At 39.5% G+C, this 25,255-nt stretch overlaps 1 protein-coding gene and 1 long non-coding RNA gene across 2 annotated transcripts in view; one reads left to right on the top strand and one right to left on the bottom strand.

Moving 5' to 3' along the window:
* Nucleotides 1-25,255, top strand: part of ptprt (protein tyrosine phosphatase receptor type T) — a 1,055,968-nt gene that overhangs the window by 96,204 nt on the left and 934,509 nt on the right. The window lies entirely within an intron of this gene.
* Nucleotides 1-25,255, bottom strand: part of LOC138735727 (uncharacterized) — a 67,168-nt gene that overhangs the window by 13,596 nt on the left and 28,317 nt on the right. Inside the window, exon 3 of the long non-coding RNA XR_011339914.1 lies at nt 18,956-19,101. This is a non-coding gene — a long non-coding RNA (uncharacterized lncRNA). The remainder of the gene's footprint in view (nt 1-18,955; nt 19,102-25,255) is intronic.

The raw sequence follows: 25,255 nt of genomic DNA, 5'->3' as shown, positions 1-25,255 counted from the left end.
TTCTTCAAATCCCATGTGGAAGAGATCTGATTCAGGTGCAACATGTGACTTACCATGGTTACACAGCAATCTTAATGTCATTTCTTTTTGTGCTTCATTGAATTGGTATTATTTGGCACCATTATTGAGATATAATGTGGATCTTCATTCTTAAAGGTGAGTAATAATTAAAATATAAATAAACTGACTGACTTTATGAATAACTATTTTGTCAGTCTCCAGAGGAGAAAATGAGGCTCGACCTGAAAATCCAGAAGGGAAAAAAAATTAAATGAAACATTTGAGCTGCTCATAAAATGATGAGGTGTTTTTATTCTGACCTATGATGCCACCAGGCTATTATTTTGTGATTCAAAGCATTGGAGATACTATTAATGATGTAGGGAGTCAATGTTCAATGGGTATAACACCCATCTTTTTATTGTTCAAAGACCAAATTAATCGGTTTAAACTTGAGTATGGAAGGAAAATGTTGGGAAGAATATGCATTCAAATGCTGACGAATCCTGTTTAAATATGTCTGCAATGTTTTTGGAGAAATAATTGTTCAAATGTCATGGCCATAATCTCATTAAGAACCTTGGATCAGGATTCACACTGTTCCCTCTAACCTGTGCATGTGTGTTTTGCAACCAGGGCACAAAATAAGCTAAAGTGTGCACAAAAAATGGATCGATGTACTCATTGATCTTTTACTTAATGGAACAAACTGAACAAAGTAGTTCAAAGTATATAATAAAATCTTAACCAAATACTTACTTCATAGAATGGATTCATATTTGTAATATATGAAAACCTGCCAATACAGGTTTATTGGCCATGAGAGATAGGCTGTGCCAAAATTATCTTGAAACAATTTCAAGTTTACATTTGCACATTCAAGTGCACACATACACAGGGGGGAAAAAAAATTGGACAACGTAAGATTATTGCGCACACTGATGGCTGAAAATTAGAGGGAGTGTTGATCAGGAATTGTCCCTTTGGATTGAAAATTTAAAATAAAATGTTAGCTCGCTATTTGTTGATGATGAGAGACAGAAATTAGGAACTGTTGTCGATTCTTATTTAAAACTTTTAATGAAGGACAAAGGAAAATAAAATGATTGAACTATAGCCGAGTTGACTAAACCGTTGCAAGATGGATTTGGAAGGGATGCAGCCATATAACATAAATCAAACTGATTTGTATGAAGAGTTATGAAAGTTGTAAGCTTATGAAGATGTGGTTTATATGGTCTTTCAAATCTATTCAGCAAAATAATAATTAAAAAACATTGATATTCATGAAAATTACTGATCTGGTTTCCAGATTGGCGATGCTGTTCTTGGAGAACTTGAAATCTGACAAGAGTTTTTCTTGGATCTGTGCCGAAGCCTCCATCATTTTGCATCTTATTTGATAATTAATTTACAAAAAAGAATGCCAGGTACTTACCAGCATCAGTGGTATCGTAAGTAGCATTGACAGGAGTGTGGAATGATCAAATGTGGGGGAAAAATTGCTGCAGAGAGAGTTGAGTTAAATATTCCATATTTAAATGGTGATTTCTAAGAAAAGTACGTCAAAAGAGATGAACGGATCTACTTCATTTTGGAAGTACTTTGGAGTTCAGAATGATTTGCTTCTACTTTGGATTCTTAAATAGTTGATGAATCTAATGTGAGGCCTGCGTATTAAAGGTGTGACAGAAGATTTTGATGGGGCAGTTGGCTGGATAACTCACTAATCAGAATCAATTGATTGAATTGGAGTACCTTGCAAGAGATGTTTATCTGATGGAAGACAGTGATATTGGTTCACATATTGTGCCATTGGATTTGGAGGATTCTTCATTGCCTTCTCCATTTGCTTGAGATATCCATTTCAGGTTGTCCATGTCTCAGTAGAATACACATGGGAAGAGGTCACTGCTGTTGTTGGCCATGAGTTTCATTCCGATTTGTGATTTTAAACTTCATATAATATTGACACAGAATTTTCGTTGTACAAAAAATGATTAAGAAGGACTTTTGAAATGTTAGGTTTTGTTAGGATGCTAAAATGTAAAGGAGGAGAATATCTGCACAAAGCAGTTATAATTCTGCTCATTCACAGCAAAAATTAGGTGCAACAGGTACTTTTATAAGACTCAGACAGGCACGTGGATACAAGAAAAATTGAGGTTTAGGGTGTAAGTTAGGAAAGATTTAGTTTGTTACGTAGATTTCTTTTGGTCAGTACAACATTGTGGGCTGAAGGGCCTGTACTAAGCTGCAGTGTTCTATTTAACACTACTCAAAATAATTATTTACCAAAAAATAGAAAATTAGCTTTCTTCTGTTTTTAATATGAAATTGCCAAATAAGGAGAATAATGGATCTGGAATCATGGAGTGTGGATGGAGTTGCATTTCAATGACAATCTCAATGAAGAATAAAACCAATCAAGGGATCGATGGTATCCCCTTCAACTATTCAAAACTGGAATCAGTGAAAATTAATTTTAATGTCTTGTAAAGTTCTCAAATGAGATTGCGACATTTAATATATGACAGGATAAGGCCTTCTAAATCAGCTTTACTGTATGTAATGAGTAGCCACATAAAAAAGTTCCTTTGTATAATGTTTAATACTCATTTAATATTTCCAAGGTGCAAAATAATGATAAATTGCTGAGATATCTTTACAATTAAATGGATATTTTTAAATAGCTCATGACACCAAAATATTTTTCATTGCACTTTGGAAGTATTAAACATTGTACAAAGGAACTTTTTTTGTGGCTACCCATTACATACAGTAATCTGGAATTCAAGCAACCAACAAAAGATTTGCAAAAAAATAAATAAGTAAAAAATACAGAAGTTTAAAATTGGCATTCCTCACCATTATTTCGCCAATCATGCATTCTCAAGCAACCGGGAAAATTTACCTATCCGACATCTACCAATACCCATAGGCTCCAGGTACCAGGGGTTTGAAATCACTGGGATGGTATAAAAATTGTTGTTTGCATATTTATGCCCACTGCGCATTGAACAGATTATTTCTATCTTGGCCCTCAAAGCTTGTTTATGTTTAATAATTGTGAATCTTGCATATGTTTTGGACCACTTCTGGGGTGGGCAGGTGGGAGGCACTTTTGCTTTTTTCAGTTTTAATTGCTATGGATGACCAATAAAAAAAAAAGGCAGGGGTGCTGGGTATCACAGGAAATCGACTGGATTGGATGCATCCAATGTTACCATCATATTGGGCTTTTTTCCTTTTTTGTATTTTCATTGTTACAAAAGCTCACACCTAACAGGTTTTCCCAAATTGCATTCTTGGCCCAATTTAGCTTGGGATGGCATGAATATGAGCCCAATATTAATATAATATCACAATATAATTAATTGATCTAATATGAAATAATGTAATATAGAACTGTGTAATATACTTCCAGCTAAGTTGACAATATTTAGTGGGGGGGGGGGTAAGCAAATGTGACAAAAAGGACTGAAAAATCTGAAAAAAAAAGGTTTCCTATTGAAAATTTCCTTGAAAGAGTTACCCTTTTTAAAGTTGTATTTCCTCTCAATTTCTAAACTTTATAAAACATTAATCAGACATTTTTTTTCTGTGCTCAGAGAGGTGAAAGTTAAATAAGTCAAAAGTAATGGATCTGCTCAAGGCATCATCCATTTTGAAGATGGATTAAAATTTGCTTTGCACAACCACTTCCAATTAGTTGGAGTATATTGCATGGAACCAAATCATTAATTTTTATTAATTCATACTTCAAATTCATATTATACATAACTACATTGGGCCAAATATGCATTTTAATTGGACATGCTGCATCCTGCCCTTGGAAAACATTCATTCATTTATTCTTCTGTCATGAAATCAAGATGATCACTTCTGCAACTATGTTTTGGAGGTGCTTCTTTTTTTTCCTCAAGATGGAATTCTAATGCAGCTCAAAAATATTCTGCATGAATCATTTTGGAGGTATAACCTTGGTTTTGAAAGTTGCAATTGTATTCTCCTAGTATGAGTAATAAATCAATGGGCATCCATTGGAAAATATGGCATTTTTCAGTTGCTTATGTGAGCCATCTTGGAAATAAATGATGCTTTGAACAGATCCATTATCTTTGACATTTACCCGTTTACTCTCTGCCAATGGACTCAGTGAAAAAATTAGACCACATATTAAATGATGACCATCGCATAAAAAAATGCAAAGTCTGTGCAGAAACAAAATTGTAAATTGTGGTTTATGGGGTAAAAGAGCTTCGTTCACTTTTAAATCTCCCGTATTATCAAAACATAAGAAATGGTAGCAGGTGTACAACCATTTAAGTGATTTGATCATTTGTCAATGCTGTGTCTAACTCTCACTAACATTGCCTATAGTATAGTATAAAGACACAGAAGACCATAAAAAAATAAGACCAGGAGAATGTCATTTGGCTGTTCAAACCTGTTATTCAATATCACCATTGTTGATTCTCTATTTCAAAATGATATTGCTGGTTTCCCCATACCTTGTGATATCTTGTTTTAATTTGATTTTTTAATTTTAATTTTTAAATGTAGACATTCAGCATGGTAACATCCCCGATCAGCCCACAAGCCCATTCTGCCTAATTACACCCAATTGGCTAACAACCCCTGGTACGTTTTGAACGATGGGAGGAAACCGGAGCACCCAGGGAAAACCCACTCAGACACTGGGAGAAAGCACAAACTCCTTCCAGACAGCGCGGGATTCGAACCCTGGTCCCAATTGCTGGCGCTGAAACAGCATTGCACTAACTACCTCGCTAACCATGCAACCCTTTTGAGTGTAGAAATCTGTGTGTCTCTTAAATATTCTCAGTCTTCTGAGGTAAGGAATTCCACAGGATTAACCTCCTCTGAATGAAGATCTTATTTCTCTTCAATCTAATTGTTGAACTGCGTAGCCTGAGAGTATGACCCCTCATTCTAGAATAGGCCATCCAAGCAGGGGAAACATTCTCCTCTGATTCAATTTGCTTTGGCATTGGGATTATTTAAAATGGTATTTGAGTGGAAAGTAAAAGGTTGAAAACTACTGCTTTAAAATATCAAACTCTGTTATATTTAAGTCGCATCTTTAATGACCACGAAATTGCTCGGTTAGCGCAACACTGTTGCAGCGCCAGCGATCAGGACAGGAGTTCGAATACTGCACTGTCTGTAAATCGTTTGTATGTTCTGTGGCTTTCCCTGGGAGCTCCAGTTTTCTCCAACCATTCACAGTGTACTGGGGGTGTAGGTCAATTGGGTGTAATTGGGCGGCATGGGTTCATAGGCTGAAAGAGCCTTTTATCGTGCTGCGTGCATGTCAAAATATCATGTTTATCTCAATTTATGACATTTTCATCTATTGTGTTATGAATTCATTGTCAATCTTGAGTTTCAACTTGTCACTTTTCCTCAGAGTGAACATATGCATTGATGCACAATTGTTTCTCCATGGTGTCAATGTTTTTCATTTAAACCTATCCTCCAATTAAATTACGCAAACCACTTTCTCCCTCCTCATCACAAGACTGGTCATTAAAGGGCCTATCTCATTGGCCTGGAGACTAGGTGGCGACCTGGTGGCGACTCGAGTCTCCGCGACGTCTCCTGGAGACTAGCCGGGTCTCCGAGGAGTCGCGAGAAATTCAATCATGCTCGACTTTTTTGGAGACTTTTTCCAGTCTCCAGCAAGTCTCCAAGATGTTTCCATCAGTTGCGGCAACGTTGCGGAGACTAATTTTGTCTGCAACATTTCCAAGACCTGCTGGAGACCAAGGAGTCTGAGGAGACATTGCGGAGAAATCGCTGCGACGTCGCAGCAACTGCCGGAGATGTCGCGGAGACGTCGCTGCGACTACCGGGGGAATTGGTTGTCACCTTGTCTGGAGATGTCGTGGACGTTGCCTTGGTGTGAGCGCAAGCCATTTTTTGACCTCCAGAGTTGCCTGAGTTGCCGTGACTGATCAGTGGCAGCGACGTCTCCGCCAATGATATACCAGTGTAATGAACAATCAAGAACTAACCATAAGAAGAAGTTGATTCTTGGTTATAGGTGATGAACGTATGCAAGAATATTGGCCACTGGATGTATCATTTTGAAACACTTGACTTGAACAGAATTGGATGTTGGAAGGTCAGTGAAATGAAAGCCTGATGTTTGTTGCACGTGTAACACCATTGTGAGTGTTTCATTTTTTTTCTTTGAATCCTGCTAAGTAGTGAGCATTAATAAGATGAAAAGGGTCAGTGAACTGAAGAATTTATTGTCTCTTTTGTCTCCAGTTGACTGATTTCTTTTTTTGATGGTGTGTATCATTGAATTAATGTAGCTAGTTGAATCTCATGGTTAATCATTTAACAGCTACATTTCCAAAACTGAATTCCTCCTCCATTATACATTTTTTAAAATAAAAAGTATGTGGGGCATATCCATGTTTGGTATCACTTGGTACCTACTGACTTTCTTCCTGTGGAGAGAGACACATTTTGACATCCTGTGATATATTTGTATCTTTTGCCTCATCCTTTCAATGGGGTAGTGAGGAAGTTACAAGTAGAATGAAGGATTTTGCAATGTTTTCAAGGATTTTCCGGAAGGTGTGTTTACTGAGATGGTCAAATCATGTGGGGAAATGTTAATGCTGTTCCTTTATTATAAAAAAAATCTGTATATTGTAAATTTTGCTCATTTGCAAACTCTTCACTAATACTTAGATCAGCCTTTGTAGATTTGCATTAAATTTGCAGTAACTATAATATTAAACCAGAAGTCTTTGGAAATACACAGCTGGTCCAGTGACATTTATAATTTATGGAGCAGCTGTTACGAATTGGATTCTGCCACATAACCTTGTTAAGTTCAGCAATGTCTGCCACTCCTTGAACAATCTAAGCATATTTGTTTTCTATGAGTTTATTCATAGTTCTACATATCGTTTTTTAGAATTGGATAAGCCAGGGATATAAAAATGGCATGTACTTATTATTCTGCACCAGATGTTTGTGTCTTTTGTGTGATGTTTTCAATCTCTGTGAAGCCAGATTGACTTTAATGCAAGGTGAGGTAAAGCTTGGTTTCAAATTATTAGGATCCTGTTTATCGCAGTAAGGTGAATGTACAAATAAATATCTCTGATTAGATCCATTTATTCAGTCAGTAGAACTTGACTCTTGATGATAACAGAAAATAAAGGACAGATCCTGGGTTCCCACTTCAGTGAAACTGCTTAACTTGAAAGAAGATGTGGTCTAAACATCCTCCTGCACTTTAAATATCAGGATGGATCTGAATAACATAATAATAACATAATAACAATTACAGCACGGAAACAGGCCATTAGGCCCTTCTAGTCCGCACCGAACCAAACACCCCTTTCTAGTCCCACCTCCCTGCACAATGCCCATAACCCTCCATCTTCTTCTCATCCATAGACCTGTCCAACCTTTTAACAGTTTTGTCAATTTCTGCGATACAACATCTTAAATGTTTTAATTACAAATTATTTTTTTGAAAATTAGAAGAAGCTTGTTGGACAATAGAACTGAACAAAACAAATAGCAGTATGAGGAAGAAAATTAAAGCCATGTTTCAGTGATCTATTTCTAATAAATGGTTATTTTTCTGTAAAATTCTATTTAATTCAAGTGTTCCAATTTTTAAACAAAAACCTGTTATTTAGGCATTTGCAACTCAAACTTGTTTTTTTTTAAATTGCTGCAGAGGATTATCCATTAATAAGCTAAAGCTGTAAATTATTATTTGTAAAACCAACATAAGAGAGCAGGGAGCATGGAAAGTTTCCTACTTTATAATGCAAATTGTGCAGGACTCGTAAATAGATGGGTAAATGCTGCTAGGACTAATGAACCATTAAAGAAACTGAATCTTCCTCATCTGAGATTGTCCTCTGCATTTCCCATGGAATTGAGCTGGAACATAGAACATTACAGCTCAGTACAGGCCCTTCAGCCCACAATGTGTCAACCTTTTGAAACCTACTTCACAATAATCTAATCTGGTGGATTTCAAACTTTTTTCTTTCCCCTCACATACCACTTTAAGCAATCCCTATGCCATTGGTGCTCTGTGATTAGTAAGGGATTACTTAAACAGGTATGTGAGTGGCGGGGGGGGGGGGGGGGAAGAAAAGTTGAGAACCACTGCCCTAGACCAAATTGTTACTGAAATATTTTGCTTGAGAAAATTGGTCATTTCCTTTGGAGTTTTGAAACCGTGCACCTAACGAGTCAATTGGGTATGATTAAAACAATGGTTTTCAAAGATTTTCTTTCCACTCCCTCTAAATGGAGAAAGAGCATATAAATTGACTCTGAGAACCTGGAGTCTCTTTGAGAGCAAGAAGAGAAAATGAAGGAGAGCAGAACATCCCAGTGACCCACCTTTGCATATGACAAGCCCTTGCTGTTCCAAGGTCAACTAAAAGGTCAACCATTTTGTGATAGTTCATCTAATGTTGCTTGACCACAGGACAACAGCTGAAAATATACCTAATAGCCTCATTGATCAGGCTACAGCACTATCTGCATGCCTGGTCCATTCCATCTCGAGACACAGCCGTAATGCATTTCACCAAGTAGGTGTTAATTCTTAAAAGGATCGAACTTATGAACTTTGACTGAGACAGTGGATTAAATACTCTTGGTTCAGTTATTTGACAAAGGATCATCTAATAGCAAATTGAATTAAGGATCCCAAAAAGAAGAGGTGATGACATGCGTTGATCATATATTTGAGGTTGCTTTTGTGAACGTTACCTTTTGGACAGCTGTCTGATATGAGTCAATGAGCCCAAGGGATCCAGGGCAGTCTGTAAAATTAGAACCAAAATTGGCTTTGCAATAGTCTTTTACTAATGGTCCGATAGCCTACAGATCACCCTTTGGCAAGGTGTAGTACCTGTTTAGCCTCCCAATCAGGGTCACATGAAGCCATGGATTGCAGATGGGGGATGGTTTTTACGAGCAGATTCTACAGATTAGAATTTATGGTTGTAAAACCAGAAATCCTGGGCAGACTTAATCTGCTGATTAATGGCCAGGGTTACCCATCCAGTGTGAAGATTGCAACTGAAGAAGGCAATGGGAAACCACTTCAGTATTTTTCCCTTGGATAATCATGAACTCAACATCGACGACAGTCTCAGCTCAAAGATGGAGCCTCCACTGAAGGACAACAGGGGAGGCAATAACTTCAATTCGGAAGGTCGGAGATCGTGGCGGATTCCCCACGCTGAATGGCAAGGCACCGGAATGAATGGTCAAGAGCTGGTGATTGGAATTGGAAGCCTGTGAGCTGTGATGTGCTACTACACTTATTGTTGTGACATTCATCAATGGTCTGGACTTGAATGTGGAAAGTAGTCAGCAGGTTGTCAGTGAGTAGGAATTATCTTCAGCTATGGACTGTTATAGATGTGTCTGGTGAAAACACTTGGGATGGCAGTGGAGGGGGGTTGAGAGATTCACCAGGATGTTTCCTGTGAAATGGTATTTCAGCTATGAAGAGAGTAAAAACACAGAAATGCTGAAGGAATTCACCGGGTCTCGTAGTGTCCAGAGGGGTAAAGATATATAACTGAAGTTTTGGACCTGAACCCCTCTTCAAGGTAAGAGTTTCTGCTGTGTTTCTCCAGCATTTCTGTGCTTTTACTACGAATACAGTGTTTGCAGATTCGCATGTTTCACAGCTCTGAAAAGAGACTGGATGGGCTGGGTTTGTTTTCTTTGGAGCAGAGAAGTGAGGAGGGATCACTAAACTATGGGGAATAGAGAAAGAATAGAGGAGTCTATGACCAGAGCAAGGGAAATCTCGAAGGAATATGAGTGGTTGAAATATGGAACACACTGCCTGAGAGATGAATGGATGTAGATACCTTCACTACCTTTTAAGAATAATCTTGAAATACCATGGCACAGAGTGGATTCATAGCGATGGGTTTGCAATGTTCATCATGGATGCCTTGGGCTGAAAGGACAGTTTCCATTCTGCACGACTGAGAACTTTTCAACTACCGGTACTTTTGAATGCAGAATGCTGAAGTGTTAGCAAGTTAACTTTGGAGGTTGCCAGAGCATAAGTCATCATTACTGACTTTATCCTGAGCTGATAGAGGTTACTTTATTTCTTTCTATTGTATAATAATGACGGACTAGTTTCTCCTTCAACTCATTTGGTGGAATCAATAAAGTCAGAGATCAGTCTGTTTTGGACCAGGCACTTTATGTACTTAACAGCACTAGAAAATGCTCCAGATGACATTGTTTAAGTGGGAACAATGATATTAATAAATTAGAGCCTGTCCAGGTCATGTTTTATTGGAAGCTCTTGAAATGAATCTGAGTTGAACAACGGCACTAGACAAAATCTTCATATCACAATTTAAAAAGCATACTGAAGGACACTTGAATGGTCAAAGTAACCATATAACAAGTGGTGGAAAAAAAAGACAGGTAAAGTGATTAAAATGTAAATATTAAGCAAGGCAAAGAACAGTATCCAATGCAAGTGACATGGAAACAAAAGGAATTAAACTATTAAAAGCTCAGACATTTTAATTAATAAGAGCACTCTTATTGTTTGTTCTACAAATGCAAAACCATGGTAACTGTAAATGTGGCAAGACAAATAGGTATAAAAATATATAAAATGATAGTGTGGCTATGAAAATAATCTGGGACACAGATAAACAAATAAATCAAGTTTTACTGAAACCAGCACACCTATTTCAATATCTGGAATGAGACAAAGCATGCAAATAGTTTCAGGATAACTGAAAAGAGGTTGAGCTGGTCAGCATGTGTGCTCTGTCTTTCAGATGAATGAGATGAGATCTTATTGAAGGACAAAGCTGAGAGAGTAAATGCTGAGAAGTTATGTGCTCTGGATAGAAAGTAGAACTCGGGGCATCATCTCCGGATAAGGAGTCAGCTACTGAGGGTGAAGATGGACATTTCTCTGCTGACCAAGGTTCGAATATTTGCAATTGGTATTGGCAATGACCTGCTGTTATGGAGCACAGTGATGGTGGATGTTGCTATAAAGTACTATCAAGTGGCACTTAGTTACCAATGATTTATTTATTGATGCCTTGTTTGGGTTCTCTGTGCATCCCTCAGCTCCAGGCCGCAATGCCACTATGGTCTAAACATGGATCAAAGATTGTTGTTGCTGATGAGGCTGACTACTGTTGTGTCATCTGCAAACTTGATGACTCTTTTGGAACTGGATCTGGTGTTGGAGTTGTGGTTTGGCAAAGTGTACAGGAGCGGGCTGAGCTCACAGCCCTGAGGTGTGCCTGTGCTCAGCGCGACGGTGCTTGATATTCTGCTACTGACCCAGAAAGACTGTTGTCTTTCTGTTAAGAAGTCCACAATCCAAATATAGAGAAGTGTGTTGACTGCCAGCGAGGACAGCTTCTCCACCAGGCTCTGAGGAATGATCATATTAAAAGCCAAGCTGACATCGATGAAAAGCAGCCTGGCATATGCGGCGTCAATCTTCAGGATGGTGTGGCTATAGCATAATCAGTGGTTTCTTCTATGAGCGAATTGAAATGAGTTGAGTGAGTCTGGGAGGTGCGCTTTGATGCATTTCATCGCCAGAAGTTCATAATGGCTGATGTCAGTGCTACGGGGTGGTAGTCGTTGTGTCCTGTTACTGTCACCCTCTTAGGTAGTGGTGACCATCTCGAAATCCACAGGAAGAATAGACTGCTGGAGGGAGGTGTTGAAGAGGGCCATAAAGGAAATGGATATCAAAGGGAAATCAAGAGGTAAAACACGAAAGTCTGCAGATGCCATGGTTGAAGTAAAAACACAATGCTGGAGAACGTCAGTAGGTCTAACAGTGTTTTTTTTATATAAAAGTTGAAAATACATAACCGACGTTTCAGGATTGAGCAAGATATGGAGAAATGTCAGCTGAGGTCCGAATTAAAAAGGGGGGAGGTGTGGGGGGGAGTAGCATGGTAGCAAAGGCAGGAGGTAATAGGTGGAGAAGGGAGGGAGGGCCCAGCAGTAAGCAAGGGGAGGAGGGATGGCGAGGGGAATAGAGAGGGAAGGGGGGTGGAGAGCGGAGGGAAATAAGGTAGGGAAGGGAGAGCAAGTTAACAGGGAGGGGGAAAGGAAGAGCAGGTTAGCAGAAACGGGAAAAATCGATGTTAATGCCATCTGGCTGGAGAGTTCCCAGATGGAAAATCAGCAGTTCTTCCTCCAATTTAGGGCAGTCATGTGAGTATGGGAGTGGGATGCAGAACTGAAGTGGTTGGGTACTGCGAGGTCCCTGTCACTGCTAAGGACAGAGTGAAGGTGCTCAGTGAAGTGATCTCCCTGTGTGTGTCCAGTCTCTCCAATGTAGAGAAGGCCACAAAAGGAGCATTGCATGCAGTAAATCAACCTTGCAGGATCCACATGTGAAGTGTTGCGTCGCTTGAGGCCTTGGACTGTGGTGAGGGAGGAGGTGTGGGTGTAATAGCAGGTCAAATAGTTCTGAAAGATGATGCCGCAATCCCAACATTGACCATTCCTCCTTTGATTAAACTGTAATAGAACTTTTATTTTGTGCTTTGATAAGTATCTTCTCTGCCAAGAGGACTAAATTCTCCCCAGATCATCAGTTGCATCTTGGAAACAATGGTGGGTCTGGATCCATTAAGTGACAGTAGTTAGAAGAATTAAAATCCATTGATTGGAAAAAAAATCAGTTTAAAATATTTTTTTAATCTGTCAAACATTAAAGGGGGCAACAGTTGTCACTTTGATAAGTCACAACTGAAATTCAGTTTGGCATGCTCAAATTAAATACAATTTAGCTGCGTGATCCTTTTATCTTCTCCCCCAGTGGAACATTAGTCATTATTGTCTTGCCTTTAGCTCTTGGTTAATCTCCAATTCTTTGTTCTAGATTTCCATATGTAAATAATGACAATTACGGATGAGCAAATGACCAACTTGTCTGACTTTTAGCAATTAGTGCATGCATGGATTCTTGCTTAAATTTTCCCACAAAGGAAAAGCAAATTATTACTGAGAAAATAAGTTGACATAAATTGTGTTCAAGAAACCCATGTGTTTTGAATAAAAGTTAAATGGGCATGTACTCAGGGCACTGTGTGTGGAATTTAATTGTTATTGTATGGGTTTGAAATATCTAAGAATTCCAAAAAGTATTGAAAGATTTATTTCAGTGAATTTGTATTTAATCTTGTTGGAACATTACTCTTACAAGCTAGCAAGAGTATCGACAATTTTTTTGAAAATTTAGACCTTCAGCACGGTAACAGGTCATTTTGGCCCACAATCCACGTGGCCCAATTTACACCCTGTTAACATGTACCTCTGGTATGTTTCAAAGAGTGGGAGGAAACTGGAGCCCCCAGGGAAAACCTACGTGGAGAGAACATACAAACTCCTTACAGATAGCATGGAATTTGTACCACGATCTGGTCCCGATTGCTGGTTCTTTAAAGTGTTGCGCGACCCGCTACCCCAACTGTGCTACCAAAACATTGGCACTTGAAAGTTGACGACTCATTATATTTAAAGTAGGGTGAATTTTCAATTGTTTTCAGGCCAATTAATTATAGAAATTTGAATTGACCAAATTGTTCAAAAGAATAATGCAACAGAAATTCATTCTCTGACACATTATCTATATTAATATAGTATTAACACTGCATTGGAGGCAGACTGGCAGATTTTCAGATCCCAAGTGCACTGGAAATTCCCACACTATGTTTGCTCTAGTAATACAGTCGCTAGGATGCCCATGACTTCAATATATAGACACAACTGATGACAGTTATGCAAGGTACCCAAATCTGTTCTGTTCAGATAACAATAATAAAGCTTAGAATTATCATGAGTATCAAATTAAATCACCCAAACCACCATTGAGAGTTTGTGTATCTCTACCACCTATCATATGTGAAACATGACGTATTGGTTCTCAAGTATAATTTCTTCTTGCATTGATTGCTTCTCTGAAAAAATAATTTATTCATATTAGAAAAGGTGAATAATTTTCTGATGTAACTCAGGAAAAAGCTGTAAAATATCTTGCTTCTGTGTTTTATTTATCGACAGCACAGAAACAATCAGAACTAGCGATGTAAATTATGTTCTTTTTAACCGTGACTATATCTCATTATTCTGATTTGACCTGCTGTTGCATCTTGACACGCAATTAAATCAACCTCATTCATCATTGCTCCACCATTGCTCAGTTAGGATACCCTCCCCTTCCAGAATTCAACTCTATTTATTTGATCATAGTCAGATCATTTGTAATAATAAGTGCTCTTTCTACATTTGCATTCTCCTTTCCAATGTCCAAAGAACATGTCCCTGGCCCATTCTCTCACTCATATACATAGATTTGAATTGTAACATTGGAGGGGTGTGAGGGCCATGGCTCGTCCACTTAGCTTAACAGGGCCCAGGGTGTTATGCACAGTAGATCAGGAGCTAAATGGCCGTTTGGAAGGTTAGGGATTGCAGAGGACCAGAATGAGGATGCCGATGGATATTGAGGATGGAAATTGTTAGAAAGAATGGAAGCTGGGGCCAGGTTGAAGTATACATTTAGAGCAGTGGTTCTCAACCTTTTTCTTTTCACTCACTTTAAGTATTCCCTATGCCATAGGTGCTCTGTGATTAGTAAGGGATTGCTTCAGGAGGTATGTGAGTGGGAAGAAAAAGTTTTAAAAACCACTGCTTTAATTGTACTTAATTAGGTCATTATGTGCACAGTTTCATAACTCCAAAGGAAAGGGGCCAATGACAATTTTTCTCAAGCAAAATATTTCAGTAACAATTGGGTGTAGAACAGTGATTCTCTACCTTCCCTTTCCACTCACATCATCTTAAGCCATCCCTTACTAATCACAGAGCACCGATGGCAGAGGGGTTACTTAATGTGGTATGTGAGTGGAAAGAAAATGGTTGAGAACCACTGATTTAGATATACAATGTGGTAACAGGCCCTTCCAACCCATGAGCCCATGCTGCCCAATTATACCCAATTACCACTCCCCCCTTCTCTGTAAAGGGTGGGAGGAAACTGGTGCCCCCAGAGAAAAACCACGCATGCACGGGAAGAATTTGTAAACTCCTTATAGACAGCACCAGATTCTAATCTGGATGCTGGTGCTGTAACAACATTGCGCTAATTGCTACTCTAACCGGGCCACCCAAAAGTATGGCTGACAAGACAGGGGGTAAAGGGGTAGAGGAAGAGAGAGTGGAGGGAAAGGAGAAGGGAAAGAGGGCAGAGGAGGAGCGAGGGGGAGAAGGGAATGGAAGGGGAGAGGTGATGGGGTAGAATGCCGGAAAGGGAGCAGGGAGAAAGGGGGAAGAGGTTAAAGGCGGAGAATTAAACAAAAAAATAAAGTTGGGGATGGTTAGGTAGAATCAACCTGATATAACCTCAGATTGGGGAGAATTGAAAAGTACTGTTTTGGGACTGGAGTTAGGATGATCAGGAGCATTGAGGGGATGGAGCATTGGCAGTGGGGAAGATGGTAGTATTTGTGGTCAAGGTTGGAGAGTAGGCAGGCAATCAGGCAGGATCTAGGTCTAATGGAGCCAATGGATGAAACTATAAGTGCGGACACAGACAGCTTCAGTGAGAAAACGGGTGGAAGCAGAACATTCAGGAAAATACTTCAAAGGAGAACCTACTCACAAGAGAGTGAATACCTTAGTCTGCATGTCAATGAACTCTATAAGGATGAACTCCTTCAATTTTGAAGCTGGCTGTAACTCTCTAGTTACAACCTCCTTCCCTGCAAATGGTTGGTCCCAAATGATCAAGGGATTTTTTTGCACAGGCAATATATTTAAATTTGAGTTGCCTTCCATTGATGTCTTTTCTACATGCCCAGTGGCTTCTTGGTATTTATAAATAATGGGGAATTGAATGTGGGAAAGTGCACTTTATGCACCAAGAAACTGGTTTTAATTCTTCACCACATTAAGCATAATGCATCACTGATCAAAAAAAACATTGTCTATCACTATTTGCAACAATAGCCAATTTATCTGCATAGATCAAGAGAGAGATGGGAATCGGAGTTGGGCATTGTAATTGATCCACAATGCTGGTCAGATCTAGTATGACTACCTTAATTAATTCTAGATATAGACTGATTATATCTCACATCCCAATAGATACATAAAAATAAACCAGAATTTTCTGATGGGTATTTTAGGTGTGGTATAGATGTTGGTACCTTTTTACATTCTACCTGGTTATGCATAAAATTAAGACCCTTTTGAATAGAATTGGGAGAAGTGTTGTCAAAAATTGTTGGGGTGAACTTCCCTCTAGACCCAGAATTGTTTCTTCTGGGGATTTTGGCAATTATAAAAGTTAACTTCTATAGAAGTAAATCTAAATTTGTTAAAATTGTATTGTCAATAGCCAGGCAATGTATAGCGGTAACATGGAAATCTGATACCTTACTTCACATTATTCATCATGGGAACATGGAAGTCCAAAGTTGTATTCCCCTTGAGAAGATTACTTACAGTCTTAGGAATAGATGTTGTATGTTCATTGAAATTTGGGAACCTTGTTTAGATTACTTAAATGCCAGATTGTATAATTTATTTTGTTATTTGTCAATTAGTATACTCCTCACTAGAAATGTAATCCTTTTAAAATGATGTGACTCTGAGATGTCGAATCTTGCTACTGTTGCTTTTTCTTTTCTATTTTCTTTCTTTTTATCTCCCTCTATTCCCTTCTGTCTGTCCCCTTTTCTTTCGAATCTGGGGAGGAGATGATGCGAGAAGAGGAACTGTCCTTTTTATTTATTTTCAGACCTTGTGAATACTTTTCTATCATTTTATATTCAATATATTATTGATATATTGAGTTCTCTATTTTGTATTTTCTTAAAACATAAATAAAATATTTTAAAAAATTTATTGCCATATACATAGTCCGATGAACAGATGCACCAAAATTCTTTCTTGTTGCGATTGAACCGTTGCTTCATTAAACAAGTAGACATGAATAGTATGCATCTTTGGAATTAAAAAGAGACAATGAAAACATTCTGTTGACTCCAAGGTTGACTCGAACCATGTTGGCACCTGTAGGCACTTATGAAATGAGAACCTTTGCAGCTAAGTGGTACAGAGCACAATCCTGGCAGTTTTGACACACTTTGGCAGACAGGAATTTGAGCAGATCTGAAGCAGTTCTGTCCCTATTCACAGTGTCAGCAGATTATCCCCTTCAATAGTAAGAAAAAGGAGTAGCAAACTAGCTGTTGCATTTGCTGTTAGACCCACTGAATGTTTCTCAAAGGTTGCAAGTATGCTTGTGAGGTCCAATTTATGAAGGAGACGGAATGATCACTGAGTGAATGGTGTCATTGAAAACCTGTATATTTTTGATGCTGGGACATGTCAGAGATTCTTGTGTGAATTTCACATTTTAGCTTAGTTTGTGAAGGTTAATTTCATGTAGAAGTAATTGTGAGTACCATCTGCTCTGGACAAAACTATCTTTTTGTCGGATTAGTGCTAAACAACTCGTGCTGATTAATGAAATTTTTAGGCTTATGTTATCTCTCACCTGCAGTTTCCAATTTCCACTCATCCATCCTGCTAAATCAATAACTTTGATTTTTTTTTTAAACTGCTTAAGCTTGTGTGGTTACAACAGTTAGTACTTTATTTTAATATCTTCTGGAGTAAGAAGTCACTATTTTATTTAATCACAGTCGTAGGTCATAAATTTTTTTTAACCTATTCTATTTTCTATTGTAGTAGATGAGACAAGTTCCCTGTTAATGGAGAAAATAAAATTCTTCCAACATTTCTAATCACTTTCATTGGAATGAATGTCCTCATGTTTCCCGCCTGACCATTCTAATACTATTCCCCCTCACAAAAGGAGAAAGAAATCTGATTTGTTGAGAAACTGTACCCTTTCTGCACACCTTTCATACAAAACCTAATTCCCATTTTAAATCATTTCTATGTCTGTTTACGAGCAGCAAGAAATTAGCTGGGATGATTCACCTTAACTGATGTTTGATCAGCATCTCGCGTATAGTTCAGTGAGGGATAGTTTGAGGGTATAAGACATCAGTTAAAGGGTCCGCACTATTGCCTTAATGTCCTGCATGCCACTTATCTGAGTCTCACATTTCAATGAATAATACAATATTATTTAACTCATCGGAGTGCCATACACTAATTGCAGCCCCACAATCACTTCCTAGCTGTAGATAGTGGTCACTGTCCTGTCAATCAGCCTGTAGCCTGCAGTGGCTTAGGATCACTCAGAGACCAGGAACGAATTGGTTAGCTGTTCATGTCGGGAGTCCAGAACCTCTACAGACTCTCATGTCCCGGGTAGCCTTTTCCTGTCATAGGAAGAGTTCTTTAAGCATTGACTTAGTTACTGCAGTAGAAAAGTGATAGGAATCAAAATCTAGTTTGATATTCTGTTTTTAAAAAGAGAGAGAGAGACACACATTAACCTCTATGGTTACCTGCTGTGTCTGACTTCCACTCATTTTATAACATCTGGAGAGGGAACACACTTGCACAGGCTCAAGTGAAAAATAACATACTCCTCTCACTTGGAATGTGAACCTCACTGTTATTAAACAGTCTCTTCATAAATACACTCCAATCTGTTGCAGAATTTAGATACTTTCTGTTTCAAGTTTTTAGAATTCCTGACTCCCACCACACATTAGATGAAAACACTTCTCATCTGCTGCTGTATTTTCCTTCCAGCGTAATCCTTCCAGAATTATTGATCTTTTTGTGAAGAAAAATGGTTTCCTACCGTTTTCTCTCTCCAGGTTTTTAATAATGTAATGGATTGAACAGAAGGGAAGCAGTATTTCATTTAACATCTCATGCCTGCTCTACAACTCGCTTGATCTTTTACCTTGGTCCTGCTTTCCTGTATTTGTCTCACATCCTTGATTAAGTCTCTAAATGTTGCTGTATTTGGACATCGTTCCTCAGAGGCTGGTGGAGAAGCTATCCTCGACAGGACTCAACACCCCTCTCTGTAACTAGATTTTGGACCTCCTAATAGAAAGATCACAGTCAGTCAGGGTTGGCAGCAGAAAGTCAAGCACCGTCATACTGAGCACTAGTGCACCTCAGGGCTGTGGCTCAGTCTGTTCCTGTTCATGCTACTGACCCATGAATGCAACACTAGATACAGCTCCAACAAAGTCATCACACCTGTGGGTGACACAACAGTAGTTGGACTCTTCAGCAACAACGTGTCGCTGTCATGTTGGGAAGAATATCAGGTTTGGTGGGTTCACAGAGAGACGAGTCTGGACACAAGTTTTACAATCACACATAACTTTAATTAACACACAGGAAACAAACAGGGAAGAACGTTAAACAGTACTCGACACTATTTCACTTAAGTGACAATATAAACATTCACCTTGATCTTCGGTTGTAATCCGATACATTCAACTCAATCGCACACTTGAGTAGAACACGCTACAAACTGGGACTCTTACACACATCTGGTTCCCTGACCAATAGGGGAGTGGCTCCCTGCAAGTATTGATCTATTGCAATACGACGGATCAGCTTCAGTGTAGTGCACACCTTACCTGTGACACTTCCAGCAAGGTCCACAGTGGTGACCTGGGATGGAGTGGTGTCTGGGGCTTGGACCATGAGGCAAAGGGAAGGAATGTGGTGTGTGTTGGTATTATATACAGTGCTAATCTGTGCTTCCAGCCAATAATGTCCGGGTGATTTTAAATTGACCAACGGCAAGGTGTGCATTAATGGGTGTCCGGAGTCCAACCTTTATTGACAGGTGATGTAACTTCCAAATAAGTTTCAGATGGGAAGGACAAATGACCACCCGCAATACACACACTCCAGACAGACAGACAGGCCGAGTTTCCTCCATACATAACAGTAACGCTACAGAGAAGAGGAGGAATATCTTGTGATATGGTGTGAGAGTAATACCAGTCTTAACATGAACAAGGCAACGTGGACTTCAGGATGACCAGGAACAACCCGCTTCCGCTACATGTCAACAACTCTTTAGTGGGGAGAGTAAAGAACATTAGGTTCCTTGGAGTCCACTTAACTAGTGACCTATCGTGGACACACAACATCTCCTCACTTGCCTGGAAGGCCAACAGTGAATGCACGTCCTGAAAAGAGTGAAGTGCACAAGTGTACAGGACACCATCCTGTCAAACTTCCACAGGAGCTCTATTGAGAGTGCCCGGGCCAACTACATCACTCTGGTGCAGTTGCTGCAGAGAAATACTTCAGAGATCCATCCACATGACCATAAGAATAGCAGAGAAGATCACTGGAGTCTCACTCCCTCCTCCCTCTTCCTCCCCCCCCCCCAACCCTGAAGAGGGCGTGCAAAGTTGTGAGGACCCCTTCTACCCTGCCCACAACCTCTTTCAGCTACTCCTGTTAGGAAAGAGATACAGGAGTATCAGAGCCAGCACCATCGGGCTGAGGAATAACTTCTTCCCACGGGCAGTGAGAATGCCAAAGGAAACCCCAGTCCCAATTGCTGGCACTGTAAAGGCGTTGCGCTAACCGCAATGCTAAATGTACCAACCCACAGTATGATTTTCTGTTTTAAGCTTTGTTCTACTCTTGTTATGTTTACATAGGGGGTTCTGTTAGGGATCAATTTCTGTTTTCTGGCATTTTCTGTGGTCTGGCAATGGCCAGGTCCCAAGGCCACCGGATTAAAGAGGCATAATCTATCAGACTAGATTTTAATTCCTGCTGAATATATTTAAGACGCATGTATATTTTCTTGCGTAGTAGGGAAATTAAGGGTTCTGGGGAAAAGGGCATGTCGGTGGAGCTTAGGTCCATGGCCAGATCAGCTATGAATGGAGGAACAGGTCGACGTGGCTGATTCCTGCTCTTATTTCTTGTTTTTGTAAAGGTTACAACTTCAGTTTTGTTTAGGCTTCTTTGCATCTCTACAGCTTAATAATGTCAAAAATAAAATCATTCTAGAACTAAATTCAGGTCTTGTGTCTGAAGTCTGGTGGGATGAGGTAGTATTGAGGCAAAAACAATCTGCTTTAAAACCCATTCAGCCATTCTATCTGCTATTGTCTTACTCTAATATTATTCAGTCCATGTGACAACTTCTTGGGGCTTCTGTCTATCACCATCACTCTGAACACTGTCTGCTTAGCCCACTCCTTTTCATGCTACTGATCCACGACTGGAATGCCAGATCCAGCTCTATTGGTGTAATCAAGTGACGCAACAGTAGTCGGCCTCATCAACAACAACGATGAGTCGCACTACAGAGAAGCGGTGGAAAATCTCATGATAGTGGTGTGAGAGTAAGAACCTGAGTCTCATCATGGACAAGATGTAGGAGATGATCGTGGACTTTGGGATGACCAGGAATGATCACCCTTCACTACACATCAACAACTCTGTAGTGGAGGGCACCAAGTTCATTGGAGTTTACTTAATTAGCAACTTATCGTGGACACACAACATCTCCTCACTTATCAGGAAGGCGCAACAGTAACTGCCTTTCCTGAGAAGACTGAAATGGGCAAGGCTACCAGCCACTATTATGTCAACCTTCTACAGGATCTCGATCGAGAGCATCCTGGCTGACTGCATCACAATTTGATAAGGTTGCTTCAGAGAAAAGAATTGGAGGACAATCCACAGGACCATAAGAGTGGCAGAGAGGATTACTGGAGTCTTCGTCCAACCCATCAATGTGATCTACCGGGATTGTCGTCTGAAAAGTGCGCAAAAAAATCATTGAGGACTCCTTCCACACTGCATACAGCATCTTTCAGCTGCTCCTATCGGAAAAGAGATACAGAAGTGTTAGAGCCAGTACCACTAGGCTGAAGAGCAGCATTTTCCCAAGGGTAGTGACATGCTGAATGACCGAAGGAACTGCTCACCTTAACCTTAATTTGAGACACTCATTCATGAATCAACGATTTATTTGTATTTATGAACACTTGTCCTACATGAGTATTGTTTGTCTACATGTGTGTTGTGTCTGGTCATGCGTCTGCATGCTTTGCCCTGAGGATGGGAGGACACTGTTTTGTCAGGTTGATCTTGTGCAATCGGATGATAATAAACTTGATTGGTCAAAGAGTACTAGGACAAGTTGATGGCACATGAGCATGCAAGCACTGGTGTCATTTGGACTTCCAACACAAATTGTTAGAATTGCTGCAATCACCTTGGAATGAGCATTTGTTGTTTTGAGTCTGTATCAATCTGCTTCACTTTTTCCATGAAGTGATCGTATATTTTGTTTTCAGTAATGCTGTCAGTCAGCTTCACTGCCAAAGTGAAGATCCTATCAATTGTCACAAACCAACCAACGTCTTTTCTAATAAATCTTCAGACAGGAAAGGTGTCTGGAAAAAAAGTGAGCAGTAAAATCCAGTGGGACTATCGCCTTTGCAGCTGTGCAAACTGTAATGTGTGGAAATTACAGATTGGAAGTGTTGACTAATTTGCAATTTTGCACACAGATCATTTGGACTGCACTGGTAGAACAAATATGTCAGGTCGTTTTCAATAATATGCTCGTAAAAACACAATGCTGGAAAAACTCAGCGGGTCAAAGAACGTATTTTATATTGCAAAACGTTGGCAGGTCCCTACCTTGATGAAGGGCTCAGGCCTGAAATGTTGGTCACGCATCTTTACCATTGCTGTATAAATTATGATGTTTCTCTAGGGGTGTTGTTTTTACTTAAATCATGGCGTCTGCAGACTTTTGAGTTTTACTTATTCTTGGATAATAATAGGTAGCAAGAAATCATTTATGATCCTGTGATGATTTTACAAAACAAAAATATAGGATATATTCCATGGAGTATTCCAATAGTGCCTGCACATAAGGAGCACGGACGCTGAGCCTGGCAGTGTTTCACAGTTTGAAATAGTTTGATGTCCAATTTTGTTTCATGTTTGCACAATCCCAAAACTGAGAGCAGTTGCTGCAGCTTTATTGCTCCTTGAGTGGTTTGGCCTCTGCACACAACCAGAGCAATGCAATTTCTATAGCAAAGAACAATCTGCTCGAGGAAGGCAACAGGTCAATCAGCATCTATGGACTGAAAGTGTAAAGGGAAGATAGCCAGCGTGCAAAGTCCATTGATGTGAGACAAGGCCTGGTTGATGACAAGTGGAGGTGGTGTTGATGGGTAGATAGAGAAAATTGTTGATTATACCCATCTGGAAGGAATGTTTGTCTGAAGTTTGCTCTTCACAATTTGGAACTCTCTTTTCTGGTCTGCTGTCTGATGTAAGTTTTTGTTTTCTACCTAAATCCAGTAAATGACTTCTAGGAATATTTATTTAGTATGTGACTTCTTGTGACTGAAGATTCTTAAGGCTCTTTTATTGAGGAGAAAAGTGCGACTGTAAAGGCGGAGATTCTCTGCCCTCATGTCGCTGACCCTACCTTCATAAATGCTGCATGGCTAGGGGCGGGCTGATGATGTCACGATGACGCATTCTGCCCACGGCCCAGCACTATTTAGTGAATCTGCGCTAAACAGTTCGTGTCTGGCATAACTCTGGATGTGAATGCAGAGTGTGGGAGCACAAAATTCTGCAGGCAAACTGATGAATTTCATACCCAAGTCATCGTCTCCCTAACAACTTGCAGATTGTGATGTGCTGTGGTGCAGCAAGCAAAAACAAAACACAAGAAAAGACTGTACTGCAGGCTTTAATCGACTTAAAAGAATCTAAGATTGACTTCTATAATTTGCCCACCTGAAATTGTGCATCGTGGTTTGGTTACATGTCTGCCCTACTCCCCTTGCCTGAATGTGGAAATACTTTTAAATAAATTGATCCTTTCTTACTAAGTAAAATATATATTTTTTTAAATCATTGCTTGCATTTAGAGGATGGGCAGACTCTCCTGTGGATTCATAGATTTAGCTAAAATGACACATTTTTTACCTTGGCACCTAGACTTGAAATTGTGGCTCATCTTCAGCTCAGAACATTTGACATTTCACTGGCCATGTAGTTCTTATTGCGATCAGTCCTTTATTTAGACCAGTGGTTCTCAACCTTTTTATTTCCTCTCACATACCACTTTAAGTATTCCCTGAGCCATAGGTGCTCTGAGATTAGTAAGGGATTGCTTAAGGTGGTATGTGGGTGGAAAGAAAAAGTTTGAAAACCACTGTTTTAATCATTCCCCAGTTGACTTGTTATCTGCCTGGTTTCAGAACTCCAAAGGATATGGGCCAATAACAATTTTTCTCAAGCAAAACATTTCAGTAGCAATTGGGTCTAGAGCAGTAATTCTCAACTTTCCCTCCCCACTCACATCCCACTGAGAACCACTACTCTAGACACAATTGTGCACATAATGGGTCAATTAGGTACGATTAAAACAGTGGTTTTCAAACTTCTTTGCCCTCACATACCACCTTAGGTAATCCCTATGCCATAGGTGGTATGTGACTAGGAAGAAGGAGCTATACCTTACCCCTACTGCTCTCCTGCATTAGAACTTTACATAAACTGCATAACCCTGGAGACGAAAATTGACGTTCAAATTAGTTAACAACAATAGAGCTAAATTGAAACAATAGAGCTATAAAAATAACACAAGTCTTTCAAAACATATCGCCATTTAGTGTCTGCACACTAATTAGCACTCGCGTGGGCTCTGACAGTTAGAATTAAGTATTCCTTTACCTCTTTTTGCAGATATTACCAAGTGCCTTCAGCATCACCAAATGGTTTCAGCATGTGAAGCTGGAATAAGTCGCAGGTTTTTGAGATGATTCCAAATTTCCTAATAATTTAGGAGGAGGTCAATTGACCCATTAAGTCTATACTAGATCACAGAACAATCCTGTTCCACCAATAATATCCCCTGCAACCGGCTGTTAACATGCTCCCGTTCACTCTGCCCCAGATACTGTCATTTACACTCTGAGCAATTTACAATGGCCAATGAATCCACCAATCGACGCACCTTTGGGATATGTGAAGAAACGGAAGTATAAAGGGGAAACCTGATCATAGAAAATAAATTGAAAAAATTAAAATAAATTAGTATAAAAGAATAGTTAAAAAATATGTAGGTTTAAAATTGTAAAAGAAAATGCTCTCTGAAGTCACACTTAGACCCTTGGTGAAGATGGGAGCAAATATTCAGCCAGCAAGTGCCTTGGTCGTGCTTTGT

The sequence above is a fragment of the Narcine bancroftii genome, chromosome 6 (assembly GCF_036971445.1).
Source record: "Narcine bancroftii isolate sNarBan1 chromosome 6, sNarBan1.hap1, whole genome shotgun sequence".
Lineage (NCBI taxonomy): Eukaryota > Metazoa > Chordata > Chondrichthyes > Torpediniformes > Narcinidae > Narcine > Narcine bancroftii.
Note: the sequence above shows the minus strand (reverse complement) of the source record. Positions and strands in the feature narration are given on the sequence as shown.